We start from the raw sequence: 20,252 nt of genomic DNA, 5'->3' as shown, positions 1-20,252 counted from the left end.
GAATCTTCGTGATATTGTCAAAAGTCGTCTGTAGCGTGTTGAGGAGAATAATGACGTCACTGGGGGCGCATAAGGCCGCCATAGACAGGAAATAAACGACGCCAAGAACAGCGCTGTCGCCAGCTGGTAGAATTCTAAATAAACCATACTATGAAAAATTAATTGGTTCCCAAAATATAATGCTATACTCCCCCTCCCCCGCTAAGATACTCGTTCAATTAAAACGATAAATAACAAAATGGCAAATTGACAATTATATTTACCCGCAAACAGAAAATAAGGTGTTACTTGTGCTGCGTATTGCAAGGGTTATTGGGGTTATTTTGACATGATTTCGATAAAGCAATAGAATCATGTGTATATGAATTACATTTCTTTTATTTAAGTATCAATTAATTTAATTGAATGGCGAATGTTTATGATTAAGTTCCAAAGCTTTTATTAAGGTTTAAATATGACGACTTCAGCAAAGCATCGGCAAAGGACCGACTAAAATTCCTAAAATTTCCTTAAAAAGTGTAATAAATAAATGTTGTGTCTACGAAATCGTAATTTAACAAACCAAAAAAATCACAAATCATGCCGTCGAATATAAATGGCATTTCAGAATAGTTAAAAAAAACAAACATCGTGTGTTCCTCCATTCGGCGCCATGTCTCGATACACCAGATCGATGGCGGCTTTTGGGAGGAAGGTCTGGTAAATGGCGTCGCTCCGCCACCGCTCATTTCCCAGCTCCCGCTGCACCCCTAGACTCCTACGCCGCGATCAAGCGGACGCCCGGCGGGTGGGGATTTCCGAGCCGGTCATACTTGCGCGCACGTTGTTATCGATGTACTTCCTGTGCAATCATATTGCGACTAAAGTTATACTTGAAAAGAGCGTATCGAGGATAATTATTGTAAATCATTTATAATACATATCCTTTCTATAAATAGTAACAAAATGACGTCGCGAGCGGGCCATTAATCATATTTAGCGGGTCAATACCAATAATATCGGCGCGCTTAGCCGAGCCAATTTTTCATTAATCTTAAAATAATCGGATCACGCTGTTTCAACTGAACAAAAGTGAACAAACGGCGTCCACATTCAGTCGAAGCAAAAAATCAACGAAAGAATCGAACATAATTCGATTCTATAATACCACGTTGCACGCAGTTTGGATAATGCAAATATCGAAACTAAAACAGAAAATCTGCTGCATCTCGTTTGAATCATATATCGAATAATAGTTTAGCATTGTTTAGGGAGTCCTTTTTTATGCTGTAATTCAAATATTCATATTGGTAATTAGCAATGTTAATGTACGTGTTTACATTTGAATATAGGGTGACTGCCATTGATATGCCCCTATTATAAGGACATATTCAGAAAATTTTGCACCACGCTACTTCTTAATAGAAAAAAATGTTTCGTGAAAAACGCTCCAGTGGGGATCGAACCGGCGACCTCCCGATCGCTAGGCGGACACCATATCCACTACACCACTGCGACCTCACAAGGCATTGATGCTGATACTCAGTTGAAATAAGGATACATTAAGAAGTGTATGTTTAATGTTTAAGGTTTAGCATTTCTTTAAAAGCAAAACTGTGTCAAACAATGTTACACACTGTGACGCGTTGACTCTTGAATACATCTTTACTAGATTACATTAGCAGAATGATTTCACAATGTACGCGCATACGTACCTTTCACCATAGAATGAAGACCCGAACGCTTTGAGTCATACTGCATGCTCATTCTGTCGGTCGTCGAATCTTCATCGCACCGAAAATATGGCGCAACAACATTTGGGAAATCTCGCTTTTGGAGCGCGTACATGGAATCCTGATTTTGAAGGAATTCTATAATATTGTTACCAAGATTTCGCAGCATTTCGTCATAGCCTTGTTTCTGTAAGTAGGTCTAGCAGTATTTCCCCAGCATCTCCAAAAGGGGTTCACGGGGAAGACCTGGGATGCATAAAAGAAATAATGTTTGCTTGAGAAACCATTTAATCTCTATTAGAGAAACGCACTATAAAAAATGCTCGATTCTTAAATAGGCATTTTCTGCCTATATCGTATAATATCAGATCATTATTTTACGTGCTATATTCCATACACAATATGTACAACGTCAGTTTTCTCTGTTCTTGAAATACCTTCAAAGCTTAGTCACAGGCACATTATACAGAGTCAACAAGACACTGATATTTGATAATAACTCACAAGAACATCAACAGCAAGAGAGATAATCGTGTATTTGAGTTCCTCATTGTAGACAAACGTATTATCGAACTCCGACTCACACTTTGCTTGTTTTCTGATTTAACAAATTACAAAAAAAAAACAACATGAGCAGCAGCAAGATTTGAAGTTAAATACAGAAGAACCATCACCATAAGCCATCGGCGGAACAGACATGACATGTGCATGTTTTATTTATGTTGTTCCACTATTTGTAAGACATTTTACCGATTTGATAATTTGTGTGATCGACTTAACAGGGCGTAACTAAACATACGCTATACAACGTGCATTCTGATGTGATGTCGTTACCACGACTTCCACGAGTATCTACCACGTCACAATATCACCTTGTTGCTATGAATTACACAATTGTTCCCGAGGCTTAGATAAAAAGCAGCTGGAAGGAGTGGTTACCACATTAATTAAAACAGGGGAACATACCACATCTGTTCCACACATAAACGCACACATAATTATCTACCCATAAACAACGACAACGACATCAATTAAAGAATCGTTACACAATCTTCTACTTGCATAATTTTCTTCCTTGCTGGCTCCCCGCTTTGCCTCTAAATTATGAAATCCCGCAGAATGATGTAGAAATGACCGTACTGAAACCAACACATCAAGAAGAACCAATTGTTACATGTAAGAAAACTTTTATTTAGCGCAGAAAACGCAGGGAAAAAACGCAAAAATTAAGCTTAAACTGTTCAAAAAATTCTCTTTTTTTACATAAATACACTAAAACAGTCAAATTTGATATGTGAGTTTGAAATATAATACTGATGCGTGTATACACTGTAAATATATTTACAGTGTGTAATATGAACAGTTTCCATAAAACGACAGTTAGTAACATAACGTATGTACATTATCTATCTTTTACCATTTCGATATTGATGTGAACAATTTTAAAAAGCAACTTTATAGAGTTAACCCTCTATAGATATTTACATCGGTAACAGTACCCATTGTATACAAGGGGATACTAACCCTTTTATCAATTTATCGGGATTAAATGTGTTATATACTGGAGACCCATGCCCTCATATTTATGTGGCACAGATACAAAAATCATCTGTGAAATAAAACATGTATGATCGAGTATTAACAAGAAAATTATGTCATCGTATTTTTTTAAATTTCAATACAATAAGCTTCGACATTATTGTTTATGCAGACCAATGCCTCCACTATATCTAAGAGTGTTTTATGTTGAAAATTGCTTTATAAAAGTCAAAAGGTAACTATCCACATAAATTAATATCGTTCAAACTATTCGTCCATGATTCATACAAAAATATATACATTTAGCATGAGTACTCAAATATAAAAAAACATTACCTTTTACAATTATCGTACGATTCCCTTATTTCGAGCATGATCTTATTTCGATCACTTTGTTTACAACGCGGCTCTCGTGATGATGTCACACGCATGCGTTTCGAGTATTTTGTTTTACTAGCATAACTTCGCTTGAACATAATTAAAGACACGACTAAAATAAGGAAAAAATAGTTTAATGCATTTAAAAATCTTACTTCAACTGAAATAATCCTAATGTATGCCAATTCCGTGCATTTTGTTTCGATACTCTTCATTAAGATTGCACATAAATTGCAGACCAATGCGCTAGTGTAAATACATACTGTCGCGTATATGATTATTAACATTTTATTTTACTTTTTCACAATTCCCAGAAACTATTGCATGGAACAATCTGTGTGCGTACATCGCGAAAATAGGTGACATCCCGTGTCCACATGTTCAGTGGGTATACCCTGTCCGGATTGGATGATAATTTTATGAAATCATTTCATAGTAACATATATGCCAACATTTTATTTGAACAAATTGCGAACGCTGTGTTTTTTTCTCAATTCTTGAGCACTTGTGTCAATGTTGATGAACAGAAGATCGACAGATAAAACAGAAACTTGTTAAATGGTCAATAGAAGTTATACAAAAAGTTAAATTAATCTTTCAGTTTCTCTAAATTTGTTCAATGAATCGAATTTTAAAAGTTTTGTCGACCTCATTCCTATTGCAATCGAGTACTCTCGCTGTTCGGATGTGACCTCTCGACTCAAGATAAACAACGCGCGTAGTGTATGTCATTTGCGGCTGTGTACGGAACTATCGGCTTTGGCTGTGTACGGAACTATCGGCTTTGCGTGGTTAAACACGCTGTAAATAAACAATTTCATTTCATGAATTTCAGTGATTGACTCCTACATAAACCCACCAGAAAACTACCCAAACAAAGTCCTCTTTATTTCTAAAATCAGAAATATACTGATGTACATTTTTGTTCAACAACGAAATTACATGCCTACGAATGTTAACTATCTTGCAGTATTTAGCGGCCTTTAAAGCGAGTATGCAATACTTTGTCAAATATTTATGAATTGATATAAAATGTGTAAAAAAACTTATTATATCAATATTTCAATATAAATTAAACTAAAAGTTAAAACGAACATGTGTCTAAAAACGCGAAATATGCCAGATATTTAATTCTATAATCGAAAATGTCTGTACAGTCGAATTCGCCAGCATGTATATCATGCCTGTACGATGTGAATCTAAATTTAGTTTTACGGATCATTTTAAATTATGAGCGTTAGCTCACAAGTAATGTAATGCAGTTGTGCACGTCAGTCTGCTTTAACTACGCTAGGAACGATATCTGCAAGTCAGTCTGCTGTAAGCTACGCTTGGAACGATAACCACTGCCTGTCTTCACTACCTGCAGTAAAATTATGAAGACGACGAATGCTAGAAGCGTCTGCTCTACTACTGCAAGTGTGTATTTAATCAATAGTGTTTAACAGCTTGTAACACGACATTGGCCAGTCTAGTGTTTATCATTGAACTCTGTACATACTGGCTGCTTTCAGAGAAAACGGGACTAAATGCATGTTAAATAAGATTAGCCAGTACACACTGATTAGCCAGTGCAATGCGCACAAACTAATCAAGGGCGACATATGATTCTATTGTGTTTTTACGTTTAAAGACAGTCTCTGGTACTGGGATGACAATATAAATGCATATGCATTAAGCCATATTTTCCCCAATTGAACCTTAAATGATCTTTTTTATTAATGATTTGAAAAAGAAACAACCCCACATCTCAACCTGTGCTTTAAATCACACTCTTTATAAAATTGAAGTGTGTGTGTTCATTTATAACTTGCGATAATAAAAAGCTATAACATAGTTTTGAAAACAGAATTGCGTCTTAAAGTATACAGCAGCGAACAACATCAGTGCCGTCAGCGCTTTGATAATTTTCTGCAACGATATCTATTCAAACGACACACGAACACTATGTCCGATACTAATAAAAAGACGAATGCTTCGGTTATTGTAGTGAAATATGTACGAAATATCTTCGTCACAATCGGCTTGGGGCGCTAATTTGGCCTTGCTGCATTTTATGACATTCGTCTTCAATTTATAATTGTTCTTGCCTATTTTGTGTAATTGTAACATATTTTAATCAATATAATTACAATTGAACACATATAAAACTCGCGCATACTCGCTTTAACAGCATTAAATTCATTGGAAAGACAACTTATACTCTAGTCGCATCTATAACTGAATAATGTTTCAACTGTGCTTAAATAATAACTGTTACATCATGTTTGAACTTTACATTATAATATAATAATATGAACATTATAGAAACACCAACGTTATATCCGTGATAAGCAACATAAATTGAACATTAGTAACACTTTAAAATGTTAATTGGACATCTGATTTTGGAAAAAAATGGATTTCGCGTCGGTCATTTTTCGATGTGTTTGTGTAATATTCGTGGATCGGTCATAACACCGAAAATAAATAACCAACGAAAAACAAATTGTTTTACAATGCCTTTAGCTTAATATTCATAAATAATCCTAGTATTAGTTATGTTTTTTTTCCGATAAAACCTGTGCAATCTTTAACTTTTCATATTTGGAATGCACCACGACAACCATGTTGATACTTAATTAACAAATATAAGTGTATATGAAGTGAAACACCAAAAATAAACATCACTTTAATAGTTAGATATTATATATTGTTCAAAGTATTCGTTAAATCAGTTTAGTATGTCATCAAGTACCTACTAGTTAGATTAAAACGTTAAATCAAATGTAGCTGTTTAGTTTTCGACAATATCGCTTTCATAACTTATATAATTTATATAAAATGTGTAAAAAACATAGTATACATATATTTCAATGTAAATTGAAATAAAAGTTAAGAAGAACATGCGTCGAAATATGCGAAATTAGACAGATATTTAATTTTAAATCGAAAAAGGCTGTACAGTCGAATTCGCCAGCATGTATATCATGCATGTACGATGCGAATCTGAATTTAGTTTAACTGCTTATTTAATATATTCAAACGACACACGAACACTAACTCCGATCCTAATAAAAAGACGAATGCTTCGGTTATTGTAGGAACATATGATCGAAATATCTTCGTCACCATCGGCTCGGGGCGCTAATTTGTCTTTGCCGCATTTTATGAAATTCGTATTCAATGTTTAATTTTTCATGCCTATTTTGTGTTAATATAACATACTTTTGTCAATATATGACAATTTAACTTTTATGAAAATCGTATAATCTCGCTTTCAAGTGATAGTATGGGCATCTAACAGTATATAGGTGTCTATCTCAATCGTTGTTTATTTTTGGTGTTTTCACTTCATATACACTTATATTTGTTAATGCAGTACCAACATACTAAAACAATATCCCGCAAAGAGAAAAATAATCCATTTGAATATCAACCGTATTGACAACTGACGACATACATTATTCGATGTACGATGCGAGTTTAATGTAGTCTTCATGCAGATTCTTTTATACGACACAAAGACACACTTTTCTTTAACGGATCATTTCGGCTTAGAAGACTGGGTGAGTCATGTATTTTGTATAAACAAATGTTAGCAAGATGAGTTGTAGATAATTGGTCAGTTACAACATTTTAACTAATTATTTTGACCTGTTAATTCTTTTCAGCTCAATTAAACAGTGAAAAATGCTCATAATATCACTTTAATTTTCTCAAGATTATAATTTTGACTTTTGTAACATTTATAATGTTAGTCGTTTCTAATATTATTACTGTAAAACAATTTTACTTATTTGAAACTTATTGACACTATTGTACACATTTGATTTGGCCGAAGGAGTACAGCACATACGTAATACTTCTCAGATGTCCTCGTGTTGTATTCACTTTCCATTACGTCTTCTCTGATGGTGCTTTTGATTTGTATCCCATTGATAGACGTTCTGGTACTTGGAGGTTGCGCACGGCATTGGATGACATTTTTGTGTGCTCGTCTTTGTTCTATACTTCTTCAAAGAATACACCGCTTAATACACCTTTTCGCGCCAGTTTGTGCTGACAATTTTATTTGGCATGTTCATGTCATCACCATGTGAGTTAAGGGTCTCTGCTTTAGCCTGAGAATACTCAACTGTCAGCTCGTACTGCTCGTAGCATACGAAAAGCAGGGGGGCACGCGTATACGGGAGCTAACCGCGTTTAAGTGAGAAAGTTGTTGCAAAACTTCAAAGATGGCGTCGTTTAAGTGTTTTTCGTGAATGAGTAGCGGAAATTTTCACCCAGTAAGCCAGTTTATATTTATATTTCTCATGAACGAATAAGCCCTTTCGGCTCTAAGGTGTTTGTTCTTCCTTCGGTTTTTTGTTTCAATACCGTAGACGTTGGAATAAAAAAGTTATTGAAGCAAAACCGTCGACAAATTTGCTGTTTAATTTCTTGACCTTCGAAATGTCGGATGTTCGAATATATCATTTTCTCTCATATTAAACAGTATTTGTGCATGTGTACAGTAAAATTTAACATAAATCACGTATATTTTATTACCTCGACGCGTTGTTATGTCTATTAATTCATTTAATGCCGTATTATAACGGATAACCCCCATTTTTGGAACTAAACTTCCTTTTAAGCACATTTTGGGACCTGACTTCCAAATGATAAACAGCTCTTTCCTATGTTAGACGGTTTTATGCGAAATAACTTTCGTGAATGAATTCCGCATTGGTGCGAATGTCTTAGAAAACATTTTCACTTGAAAAAATCAAGAGTTATCTTCTTTCTATTAATTTTTTTATTATTAATTTTTATTATTATTTGTTTTATCGCGAACTTAACGCTAACATTTAGTGTGTGTAATATAAGACATTAGACGGTATTATTAACACAGTGTAATTGTTACCTGTTTATTTTAACACATATGGACATAATTATGTTTGAATATGCATCCAACGGAATACTATGCTTACTATTTCCAGATGTCAAGACGCCAGTTATATATGTTGAGGATGCCAAGATTAAAAAAGACGGCGTAACGAAGTGTGTACCGCTCTAGAATGCGATAGGTACATGAAAACCCACCATTCAAACAAAAAAGATTACGTCGAAGTACCTTGCCAAACAATCACATAAACATGCAATAAAAGTGTAATGAAAAACAGAAGAGGGTAAAGCCGGTTTGATACTAGTATAAGGTTGATGTAACCAAATACTGCCATTGTTGCGATTCGGAATACATGAAGCAATTTGGAATACCTGACATCTGCTTAGAAGATGCATATCGGTGGATGTTTTTTTTTATGAAAACTTAAATATTAATTGTTTATTTAATACAATGACATTTGACGCGTTTTACCATAACGATACTGATACAAGTATGTGACTTTGATGTGACACATTTTGGACGACCTTCTTTTAAACCAGTTCTGAGTTGGTTACTATATTATAATCGCAAAAAGTGAATTTGTAGTGGATAGAAAGATTTGTGCAAATGCAATACACGATATGATTTCAGTAGAAGTGATCAATATAATGTTTATACATGTATGTTTTTTCTCTTTTATACCTATGAGAATACATATTATTTATGACTGTTGTATTGAGGGAATAAAGTATTTGTTCACTTAGAAAGAATATTTAGTTTGTTCCTAACATTGCCTTCTAATCGTAAGTAATATTAATATGTCAAATGCATAACGAATTAAATCCGACCCAAATCTTTTTCTATCATGTATGTAAGTGCTGAATACAATTGAAAATTTATGCAGAGACATCATAGGAAGAAATTACGTAACACAGATAATGGTTTATTTTCATAACAAAGTGAGAAACTAGCATCATGACATATACGGAATAAAACGCGTAAGTAAGTAGCACATAGCAATTATATGTCAGACGTGTCTATGTAGACTTAATAAATAAAACAAAAACACTACAAACATCAGCTGTACATGTTTTTTTTGGTTCGTGTTTTTTTATTTGCTGTTTTAGTCCGGCTCTGTTGAAGGATTCTTTCTTGCATATTCTACATTTAAACTCATGTGGTCCATGAATGGGGCATGGTATCTCAATCCTTCCCTGATGTAAAATTCCTCATTACATAAACTGCAACGAAAAATGCACTTATTTTCGCCCTTTAACCTGCATCATCTGAAAAGACAGTAAAAGAATGGTTAAAAAAAGTTCATAGCAGAATAAGGTCGACACGTCATTAAATACATAAAATTAATTATGATATTACTGAAAGGGCTGATAAACGTTCTATTATCTCGTACATCAGCCACCACACAACCCATCTTCTTGAAAATAGGTGAATTCATTCAATTGGTCGGCAGGTTTTTCGAACAGCATTATTATTATTCTACAGTAAGTAACGTACGTGATTAAGAAAACACTTATATTGCACCACGTAACATGCTATAAAACTATAAAATTGAAGTACACATATACACTTTATTTAAGATGGGTAGGTATATCATGTCAAGCTCTTTAACATATGAAAGAGCTGTTTGTCATTTGGAAGTCAGGTCCCAAAATGTGCTTAAAAGGAAGTCAGTTCCAAATAAGGGGGTTAAACCAATAATGTTTGCCAATAAATTAATTATCAGTGATAAAACGGCGTCGGCAGATTGAAATAATCATGATTTTATTTATATTTTACTGTACACATGCACAAATACTGTTTATCATGAGAGAAAATGATATTCGAACATCCAACATCTCGAAGGTCAAGAAATTAAACAACAAATTTGTCGACGGTTTTGCTTTAATAACTTTTTATTCCGACGTCTACGGTATTGAAACAAAAAACCGAGGGGAGCACAAACACCATAGAGCCGAAAGGGCTTATTCATTTAAAAGAAATATAAATATAAACTGGCTTACCGGGTGAAAATATCCGCTACTCCTTCACGAAAAACACTTAAACGACGCCATCTTTGAAGTTTTGCAACAACTTTCTCACTTAAACGCGGTTAGCTCCCGTATACGCGTGCCCCCCTGGAAAAGGTGTCTAGTCTCTGAGTGACTCGCATGTTTCCGAAGCAGTCTATTTCGGTGGATACACACCTGCTTTCATGAGGGCTGATAATGAAGTTCAACGGGACTAGTGCCTCGTGACGATTTGTTCTGGGTTGGCTTTCAATTATGAAGCTATGAAAGAAAAATTAACAATTTCAAAGTTACAGTCGTCCTGTTTGTTGCATAAACTTGTCTTTATCATATTGTTATTAAAGTGATATTATGGGCATTTTTCACTGTTGAAGTGAGCTGAACAAAAATTAACAGGTCAAAAGAGTTAGTAAAACTGTGGTTACTGACCAATTATCTGCAACTCATCTTGCTACCAGTTGTATATAAAAATATATTTTATATTCGATATTCTTACGTCACCCACCCAGTCCTCTACGCCGAAATGATCCGTAAAACAAAAGTATGTCTTTGTGTCGCATGAACGAATGTGCAATAAAACTAAATTTAGGTTCACATCGTACATGCATGATTAGTTGTCAAACGAAAGTATGGTTGATATTCAAATGCATTATTTTTTTTCTCTTTCCGGGATATTGTTTTAGTATGTTGATGCTTCATTAACAAATATAAGTGTATATGAAGTGAAAACACCAAAAATAAACAACGGTTGCGATAGACACATATAAACTGCTAGATGTCCATTTTATCACTTTAATAGTAAGATATTATATATTGTTCAAAGTATTCGTTAAATCAGATTAGTATGTCACCAAGTACCTACTAGTTAGATTAAAACGTTTAATCAAATGTACTTGTTTAGTTTTCGACAATACTAACATAAAATCGCTTTCATAACAATATAAAATACATCAGGTATAATTTTCTCAAAATAATTATCCATATGAATACCGATAATGTGTTTAAATATTTAACCATGACATTTAACAAGAAAGTTATCCAGCAGAAAAGAAAGTGCTGCACAAAAATCAAGACAAGTCCAAATGTATTTATCTAATATCTGATTAGTAAAAAAAACTGTTAAGTGTTTAAAGCAATATAAGAACACTTCTCTATTGCAAATGTTTTTTTTTTCAATAAGTGAAACGAGTTTGGATCTTATTAAAACATGAGGAAGCGTTGTATTAAGTGTAGAAAATCATATGTGCCTATGTGCGATACCCTATACTTTTTTCTTTTCAATATTATCAATAACTTCTAAAGATATTTGTATTGACCACAATACGTTTATATTACAATTTTCATCAACTTTATTACAATATTAAGTTATATGATATATAATACACTGATAATTGCTTGGTGGTACAACGCACAATTAGTAAGCGATACAACGACTTTAATATGGATTTTTACGTAATTAGGTATCCAGTAAAGTAATGGCACTTTCTTGTCCGCAATATTTACTTTAACTTTTACTTTTTTTTGCACTCGGCAATATGGACGGCACACGTTTCATTCGGTTGCTTATTGTATTCACAATATGTTATAATTTGTAAAATCATTAAAACACTCGTCATATTATTATACAATATGAGCAGCCTTATCTGCAGGATCTAGGACGAATTTAGATTGTGAGTCTTTGAGCAATTTACAGAGACCGTTTATTAAATTTAGGCAAATGTGGTTAGGCGAAGGGATTGTTATTATAAAAAGATGCCTCATTGATTGCCATAAATAAGACGTTTTTTTCCATTCATTGAGTGCAGTAATTTCTGCATTTGCCGTCATTTATTACTAAAGGATTCTGAATTTTTTACACATGTTTTTGTTTTGTTTTTGACTGTGTAACAGTCATCTATGGTTCGTGTCTCATATGCACTTAAAGTATAAGCCATTTGTATCACAAGAGGATATGATAATATTTAAAAATCGGCAAAATTAATGATAACTAAATATAATAAAAGCTTTCGGAAATAATGTACGACAGAAAAGTGAATTGCTTTTTGTCACACACTTTCACGGGTAAAACACACATTGTTTGATGCTCTTTAATAGATTGAAATATGTTCAAGAAGTCAATTACCTTCTGAAACACCAGAAACATATCATATTAAACACAACGACAGTAGTCTTGTTGCAGTTAAGGTAGAATACCCGTAATGGTCATAACATGGTATCAAACTTTGCATATGGTATAGGCAATATAAACATTGTAACTAACTCATATGCAAACTTTCAGGAAGTTTGACCATCATTTAAAGTAACAGTACTACTCAAAATCAACGAAATGTTCGTGCAATATTTTGTAAAATAAAGTTAAACAATTAAAAGTCATTGTTCCTTATGGCAATTTTCGAAATTTCAACGCCAGATGTGGTCTGGTAAAAAAGATGTTTATGGATGATTTTAGTGTTCATGTGTCGTATGAATAGATATATTCGGAGGAAATCAACATAAGATTTATTGTGGTCACACATAAATAAAAACAAGCATTTTGTATCTATAAAATCTATGTAATCATAACACATCAAGCGTTGAAATTGTGGCTATCTTCGCCCGCACTTGTTCGTGGCTCAAACGGCCCATGGACGCCTCAAAATATTTGGCCCTAACCTGAATGGCTTTTGTTTTTTTCCGGATAGGGCCAACTGCACATTTTCATCGGCGTAAGCCATGTTGATGGCGAGCTCCTCGCCTCAGTAACACTCTCCCTTCGTGCCCTCTGTGCGCTTGGTGGTGGGACAGCCACCAAAGGTGGTGGGACAGCCACCAAAGGGACCGGCTGCGGCACTTCTACGTCCGAGTCTGACAAGGAATAAATCTCGAAAGGAAAATAGTCTGATGAGGAGCCCGACGTGGCAGACCAGGACGAAGTTGACTCGGAGCTAGACGACCTGGACGCGGAGGACGCGGGTGACGACCTGGAGGCGGCTGGTGACTTTGAGTCCGATGGGGATCTGGACGCGGAGTACGCGGGTGACGACCTGGACGAGGAGGACGGGTGTGACGATCTGAACGACCTTGACCCGGAGGACGCGGTGACGACCTGGGCGAGCTGGACAACGTTAATGCGGGTGACATCATTGCGTCCTGCATGGCGGGCGGTTCTTCGGGGATGGGGACTTCGTCCTCTTCGGGCTCGCTCCACTGTTGAAAAAGATGAAAACACCTGTATATTCAATATCATTTAATGTTTTTTTAAATTTGTATCTATATATGAATATTTACCTTTGTATATATTTTTATAAAAATATGTATGCCGTCATGCCGTCTGAGCAACAATTCTTTGTCAATATTGAAACCAGTTAAGCAGTATACAAGTAATTAAATCAGGCAATTCACTTACGATGTAGACTCCCTGAGGGTTGGGACGAATCCCCTCGGCCTATGCTGACTCCACCAACTGTTCCTCCGTCGGCAATGCATACCACAACTTTAAAAAAAATGAAACACGTGTATTATAAGAAATTGTATATTTGTTTTATTTGTGTGTATATATACATAAACAATTCCGTTTTAATTTAAATACAAAGTTAATAAATGTAATACAAGTAAAACAATCAGGAGCTTAACTTACTCTTGTGTTATGTCTGCTTTCCCGCGATGTCCCGGGATGTGGCTCCGGTCCTTCCGCCAGTGGGGCCGGCGGCTCCGGTACCGTCTCCGTGTGTGGTGGTACGACATGAACGTCGTCAGAGTACTGAATGTAGGTATTCAAGGGCATGTCGCAGTACTCTCGTACTGCAATGTTGAATACATCGTATGACTGAGTACTACCTTGCTTGGGCTCCGGGTTAGCCTCAGGCTGTCGGGGTTCCGGGTTCTGGTTAGGCTGCAGCGGCTCCGTGCTTCTGTCCGCCTTTTTCTTGGCCGGCTGCTTTCTCTTGGCTGGCTGTTTCCCTCTAGGCGACCAGTTCTGAAATAAAAGTATGCTCACTGTTATGCTGTTATGTAATAAGAAAATATAATATAACAAGTGTTATAGGATAAGGTGGACGGACATACCGATCGACGAACCGACATGTGCCAAACAATATACACCATCTTTAATGTTATGTTTGACAAGTTTAAAACCGCTTATATGCACATTACATACTCATGCAATTATAATTTGCAATACTCTAATTTAACCCGAACATCAACTTTATGTGAAGCTTTGTCACGGGATAGCCTGTGCAGTCCGCATTGGCTGACTACACAGGCTAATCACTCTTATACTAAACTGAACCTATTAAACAATGTAGCTAACCATGAAACCCTGAATGGGCCAATTAAATCAAATATTATATTTATTTACAATTAACCAGCCAGTGTATCCCACATTGGCTGACTACACAGGCTAATATCTTTTATATTATTTAATAATAATGTATATCATTTACATGTAACATTCATAATTTGTTTAATGTACTTTTTAATACCTGTTTTACTTTATTTCCTGAGCTACACAGTATCCAATTTATCTGAGTGTCCACAGCTCCATTGTTTTGTTGATAGTAACAACTCACAAATACATTTTTACCTGATGAGCATATTGTATAATCAATCATTTAGGCAAAATGTAGAATGAATTGTGTTAACTTTTCCAATGATTTTGTCGTTTCATATTTTACACTTGTTGTTTGATAAAGATTCTTCGTGTGTTTTAAATATACGACGCTATTCGTTCAAGTTTTCCATAAAACTAATAATTATACAGATAACTGCTCAGTGTTTATTGTGAAGCACTGTATTTTACCCTTTAAATCCAATGTTATTGTCCCTAAGTTTATGTTTGCAAACATGTGTTCCACCATTTTGTCTTGAATGCTGGGACGTAGGTTAAATTCTACCTTATTTGCATCGTCTGGTCTATTGTAACTTGCGGAGAAAACATGAAAAGATCATTCTCTATTATGAATTCGGTAGGTTTTACTGTCAAATGTTGATTGTTTAAGTAATTTTGATAGATTGTTATCAATTTTCAATATGGCGACTGTTCCTGCCCGTTTCCTTCTGGTATCCATGGAGCGCGTTCCATAAATGGGTTATTTTCGGGACTGAGCGTTCTTTTTGTTGGTCATTATTTGGGCATTTTTGGGGATGGGACAAAAACGGGTTTTAAGTGGGTTATATTTGGTCTTAGTCCAGTTTGGGTTTTTTGCCCATCCATGGGTATAAAAGGAGCGGTTTTCACTATTCAGGACACTTAATTTTCATAACTTTAAACACTTGTCGAATAACATCTTAAGCGAAATATTAAAGTAACGGAAACGATCATTGTTAAATGGACTATAACCTTTTTAAAAGACGACGAGGACACTCAAATCGTTAAGACACATTGTTTATTTGTTAACATTTTATGCCAAGAACTGTAACAGTTGAATTTTGACACTATATAACAAGCCATTAAATGGCAGAGAAATAAAACGTAAAGCGTCAAACAGACTTGTTTTTCATTTATATTGACGATATGAAATAGCAATTACAAGCCCTATAGAGCTGGGCGCTACATTATGGTGTCTTGGAAGTGGAATCTTTATAATAAATAAATATTCAGAGATCTGAACCTACACATAGTGACATCAAATAAAATGACAGTTAACACTTGGCGTAAAGTTTGGAAAAGTCTTATTGACTTTATTTATTAAATTTGAAAGAAATAACTTGAAAAATATGATTTGTTGTCGATTTAAACATTCTGTTTAATTATGGCAAATAACTCAATAGATAGTGAGGGTGAAATAACACTAAGACCAGGCTTTTTAACTGGGAATTTGTCAACCGAAAATGATGACAACGGAAACATTTCTGATGACGAAGCTGCTACGGGAACTGAAACAGGTGGAAAATTACCTCGCAGTGGAACAAACATGGAGCACAGCGCTGATGAAGCCAACCCTTTTACAACAAATGATGTGGCCAGTATTTTGCAAACAGTTGTTCAAGAGTTAAGACAATTAAAGCAGCAAAGGAATGACAGCCATGGTCCACAACTGAGAGATTTGGGATACGGTACTGAGGAACGTGGTGACAGTCATGCACAGTCGTACAGAAGAGATGGCAATAGGGACCAAGACTTCAACAACTGTCAATTCAACGATAGACAAGACCTGGTTAACATACCATTAGGCGACAATAGGAGAGATAACCAGTTTAGAGCGAGACAGCAAAGCAGAAGAAACAACGTACCATTACCAAAGATACCTCCATTTACGGGAAAAGAGGACTGGAATGTATGGCACTCTAAATTTGAGGCCATAGCCAGACGGTATGGCTGGGAGGAGGAGGACAAGCTTGACAATCTGTTACCAAGGCTTGAAGGTCAAGCAAGCGAATTTGTGTTCACACAGCTACCATCAAGAATACTTTCAGACTATGAAAGATTGACAAGAGAAATAACAAGCCGTTACCGGGTGATTGAAAAGCCTAGGTCATTCGCCGCCAAATTCAGTCGAAGAAGCCAACGACACGGTGAAACCGCCGAGGAATACGCCGCTGAACTGAAGAAATTGTATGACAAGGCACACGGGTATAGGGATCGTTTGACAAGAGACGAAGACCTTGTTAGAAGATTTCTTGACGGGCTGCTCGATCAAGAGGCTAAGTTCACGGTGGAGTTCCACAAAGAACCTAGAGATATAGACGAAGCTGTATTTCATGTGGTCAACATGATCCAGACGAAGAATGCTTGCCGATCTGATAGAAGCAACAAGCATTCTCTGAGAACAGTAGCCACGACTGAAGATGGACTTGAAGACAGTGACAGCGAATACCAAGAGCCAGTGAATAGAATACCCTTTAAACAGACAGAGTCAAACAGTGGTCAACAAACGCAGAAACCCAGACATCAACCCTTTAAAATGGATGAAACAATTAACCAGAATGAACTGATAGCCAAACTTCTCAAAAGGATTGAGAAGCTAGAGGAAGCACAGCAAGCCAAAGACAGGAAAAGGTCAACGTTTAAGTTTAAGAAAGATGTAGAGTGTTTTGCGTGTCATGACATTACGCCAGAGATTGTCCTAAAAGAACATGGAGCCAACCAAGAAAGGAGAAACCGGCTTTAAACATGCAGGGGGCTTCTCTCGAGCCCAGAGGGAGGTCCTGTTAGAAGAAGTTAAAAACAGTGTTGAGGGCAACGAAAAGCGAACCGAGGTCAGCGAGGTAAAGGCGGATGCAGCCTGTTTAGGAGTGAAAGATGGAAAGGTGTTGAGTACTGGCATTTACATCAAAGGTCTGATTGGTAAAACGCCAGTGACTTTCACGGCCGACACAGGTGCATCTAGAACAGTAGTTTCCAGTCGAGTTTACGACCAACTAAGTCCAGAGGACAAACCAGTCTTGAAAGGGTCAGTCAAGCTGCAAGGTGCTGGAGGTTCACCTATCAGGGACAGGGGAATAGGCATATTTAGTATGACTTTAGGCCCTGTTGAGGTGACCAAAGAAGCAGTGGTAGCTGACATAGAGGATCAAGTACTGTTAGGGTTGGATGAACTGGCTGGAGGTAATGGGGAGCAAGCAGATATCTTCCTTAGCAAGAATGTTATTAGTTTAAGAGGGAGAGAGATCCCATTGGTGCTAGAAGGCAAAAGACTGAGGAAGGTTACAGTTGCGGAGGATGTTACAGTTCCAGCGCTCTCAGAGGCTTTGGTGGACATATTTGTTGAAAGCCAAGACTCATCATTCGAACAATCAACTGTTGTTAAACCTAATAGGGAAAGACATGTGGTAGCTGATTTCCTGGTTAAATTGTCAAACCCTTTTACAATAGGCAAGCAAAACAGCAATCTGACCAATCATGCAGAACAAACCATTGAAAGGGGTAATGATGCCCAAATAAAGCAATGCTCAGGGCGATTTTCTTTAGGATATGTAGGGAAGGAAAAGAAAGGGCAAGGTGACTTACTTCAAAAGAACGTCATACAGAAGAGTATTTCACTACGGGCGAGTCAAATTGTACCAGTGAAAAGGAATTGGGCACTATACAACCTATCATTGATTGTTATGGTGTTGACGGTCTTTTCAAGATGGTGGTCTTTCTTCTCTTTGGGTCAAAGATGGCAAACACAGCATCTGGTTCAGCAGACAGTACCAGTCAAGACGCACAGAAGTTCCAGACACGAGTGTTGAAGGCACATGGGGTGGCGAGAAAAGTGTTGATATCGCTAAGACAGTTGAATTCAAGTTCTTCTAGAAATAAAGAAACAAATGAAGTTAAATTATCATTTAATGAATTTAAAAAGGGAGATATTGTGTGGTGTATACATGACACCAGGCAAGTAGGAGTAAATCCTAAGCTTGAAAAAAAACCATGAAGGGACATTTGTCATAGTGGAGAAACGTTCGAATGTAAATTTCATTATTCAATTAAATCCGGAAGGCCAAGTAAGGCTGGTTCACCATGATAAACTCAAGAGGTATCGTGGAAGGGAAAAACCCAAGTGAATACAAAGTGTGTTAAAAAAGTTAAATAAAATTCAAAAGAAACAAGAAAGAGCATAAACTAGCGCCAGTGTCATTTGTTTTGTAGAAATTAACTGTTCCTCAAATATTTAAATAATATGCAATTTTATAATACCTTGTTTATTTTTCTAAATTTCTGAAACTTAAATATCACAGTGAACTATTAAAATCACATAAGTATCACAAATAGGGAATATCACAGTGAACTATTAATATCACAGTTTATTAATATCATAGACAGTGAATTTTGTATATCACAGACAGTGTAAATCACAGACAGTGAATATCGCATAGTATCACAGACAATGAATATCACATACAGCAAGTTAATAGTATCACACACAATGAATATCACAGACAGTGAGTTAATAGTATCACAGACTGTAAATATCACAGAATATATTTTCGCACGAAATTTACTAACAGGACGGTTGAGTTATAACATACCTCTGGAAAGCAGGAAGTGACAGGCAAGTCAAAGTGCAATGACACCGTTTACATTACGCTTGTTGATGGTTAGGTGAAAATTATATTTTCCAGGGGCAGATGATGGAAACGCAGACAGTCAAAAGGAAGTCCTGGCGATGCAAACATTGTGGTAAAGAAGATCTTAAGGGGCGACTAATGGGCCACATCCTTAAGCACCATGTAGTATTTGACCGGGTGCCATTGAGTTGCAGTCTATGCAGCTTCAGATGCAACGACAAGAAGACTCTGGTCGACCATTTGAAGAACTACAAACGACATCTTGCAGAGGTAGCCGACCGGCAAGGCAGAATTAGTTTAGACCGGGTAATGCAACGTTCTGATAACCCATACTGGGTGAGCCAGAAGGACATAGAGCCTGTACTAGGTTTATATGGGTGTTCCATCATGTCCGAGTCACCAACAACAGGGAATGCAGGATGTGACGAAGACGGACTCTTCGAGCCTCAGGAGGAGGATGTGCTGCCAGCATGGCTTCTAGACAATGCCACCACTCCCTCTGCTCCAGAGCCTGCAGCACTCGCAGCTCTTCAGCCATTTCGACGAGTGATTCCAACTGGTCAAGGTGCATGGTTTCTCGATTCCACCACTCCTGCCGCTCCAGAACCTGCAGCACTCTCAACCCTGCAGTCATTTCGACGCGTGACTCCAACAAGTCAAGGTTTCAACGCCACACCTGTCAGAGTAGGCCAAACACAGGCTGAAAGAAACGTCTCTACCATGGGTATTCTGGGCAAGGCTGCAGAAGTTAGTGGGGTGGTGCCTTGCCTGGACTTTTTG

At 36.5% G+C, this 20,252-nt stretch overlaps 1 protein-coding gene and 2 long non-coding RNA genes across 16 annotated transcripts in view; 1 reads left to right on the top strand and 2 right to left on the bottom strand.

The window, feature by feature from the left end:
• Positions 1 to 20,252, top strand: part of LOC127850056 (uncharacterized) — a 263,076-nt gene that overhangs the window by 15,999 nt on the left and 226,825 nt on the right. The window lies entirely within an intron of this gene.
• The window catches only part of LOC127850063 (uncharacterized), a 177,143-nt gene that overhangs the window by 1,586 nt on the left and 155,305 nt on the right, over positions 1 to 20,252 (bottom strand). The window lies entirely within an intron of this gene.
• On the bottom strand, positions 13,331 to 14,454 carry LOC127850066 (uncharacterized). Its single transcript, XR_008035049.1, has 3 exons — positions 14,119 to 14,454; positions 13,888 to 13,974; positions 13,331 to 13,688 (listed from the first exon to the last, which is right to left on the bottom strand). It is a non-coding gene; the product is annotated as an uncharacterized LOC127850066 (long non-coding RNA).

The sequence above is a fragment of the Dreissena polymorpha genome, chromosome 11, assembly GCF_020536995.1.
Source record: "Dreissena polymorpha isolate Duluth1 chromosome 11, UMN_Dpol_1.0, whole genome shotgun sequence".
Taxonomy (NCBI): domain Eukaryota; kingdom Metazoa; phylum Mollusca; class Bivalvia; order Myida; family Dreissenidae; genus Dreissena; species Dreissena polymorpha.
Note: the sequence above shows the minus strand (reverse complement) of the source record. Positions and strands in the feature narration are given on the sequence as shown.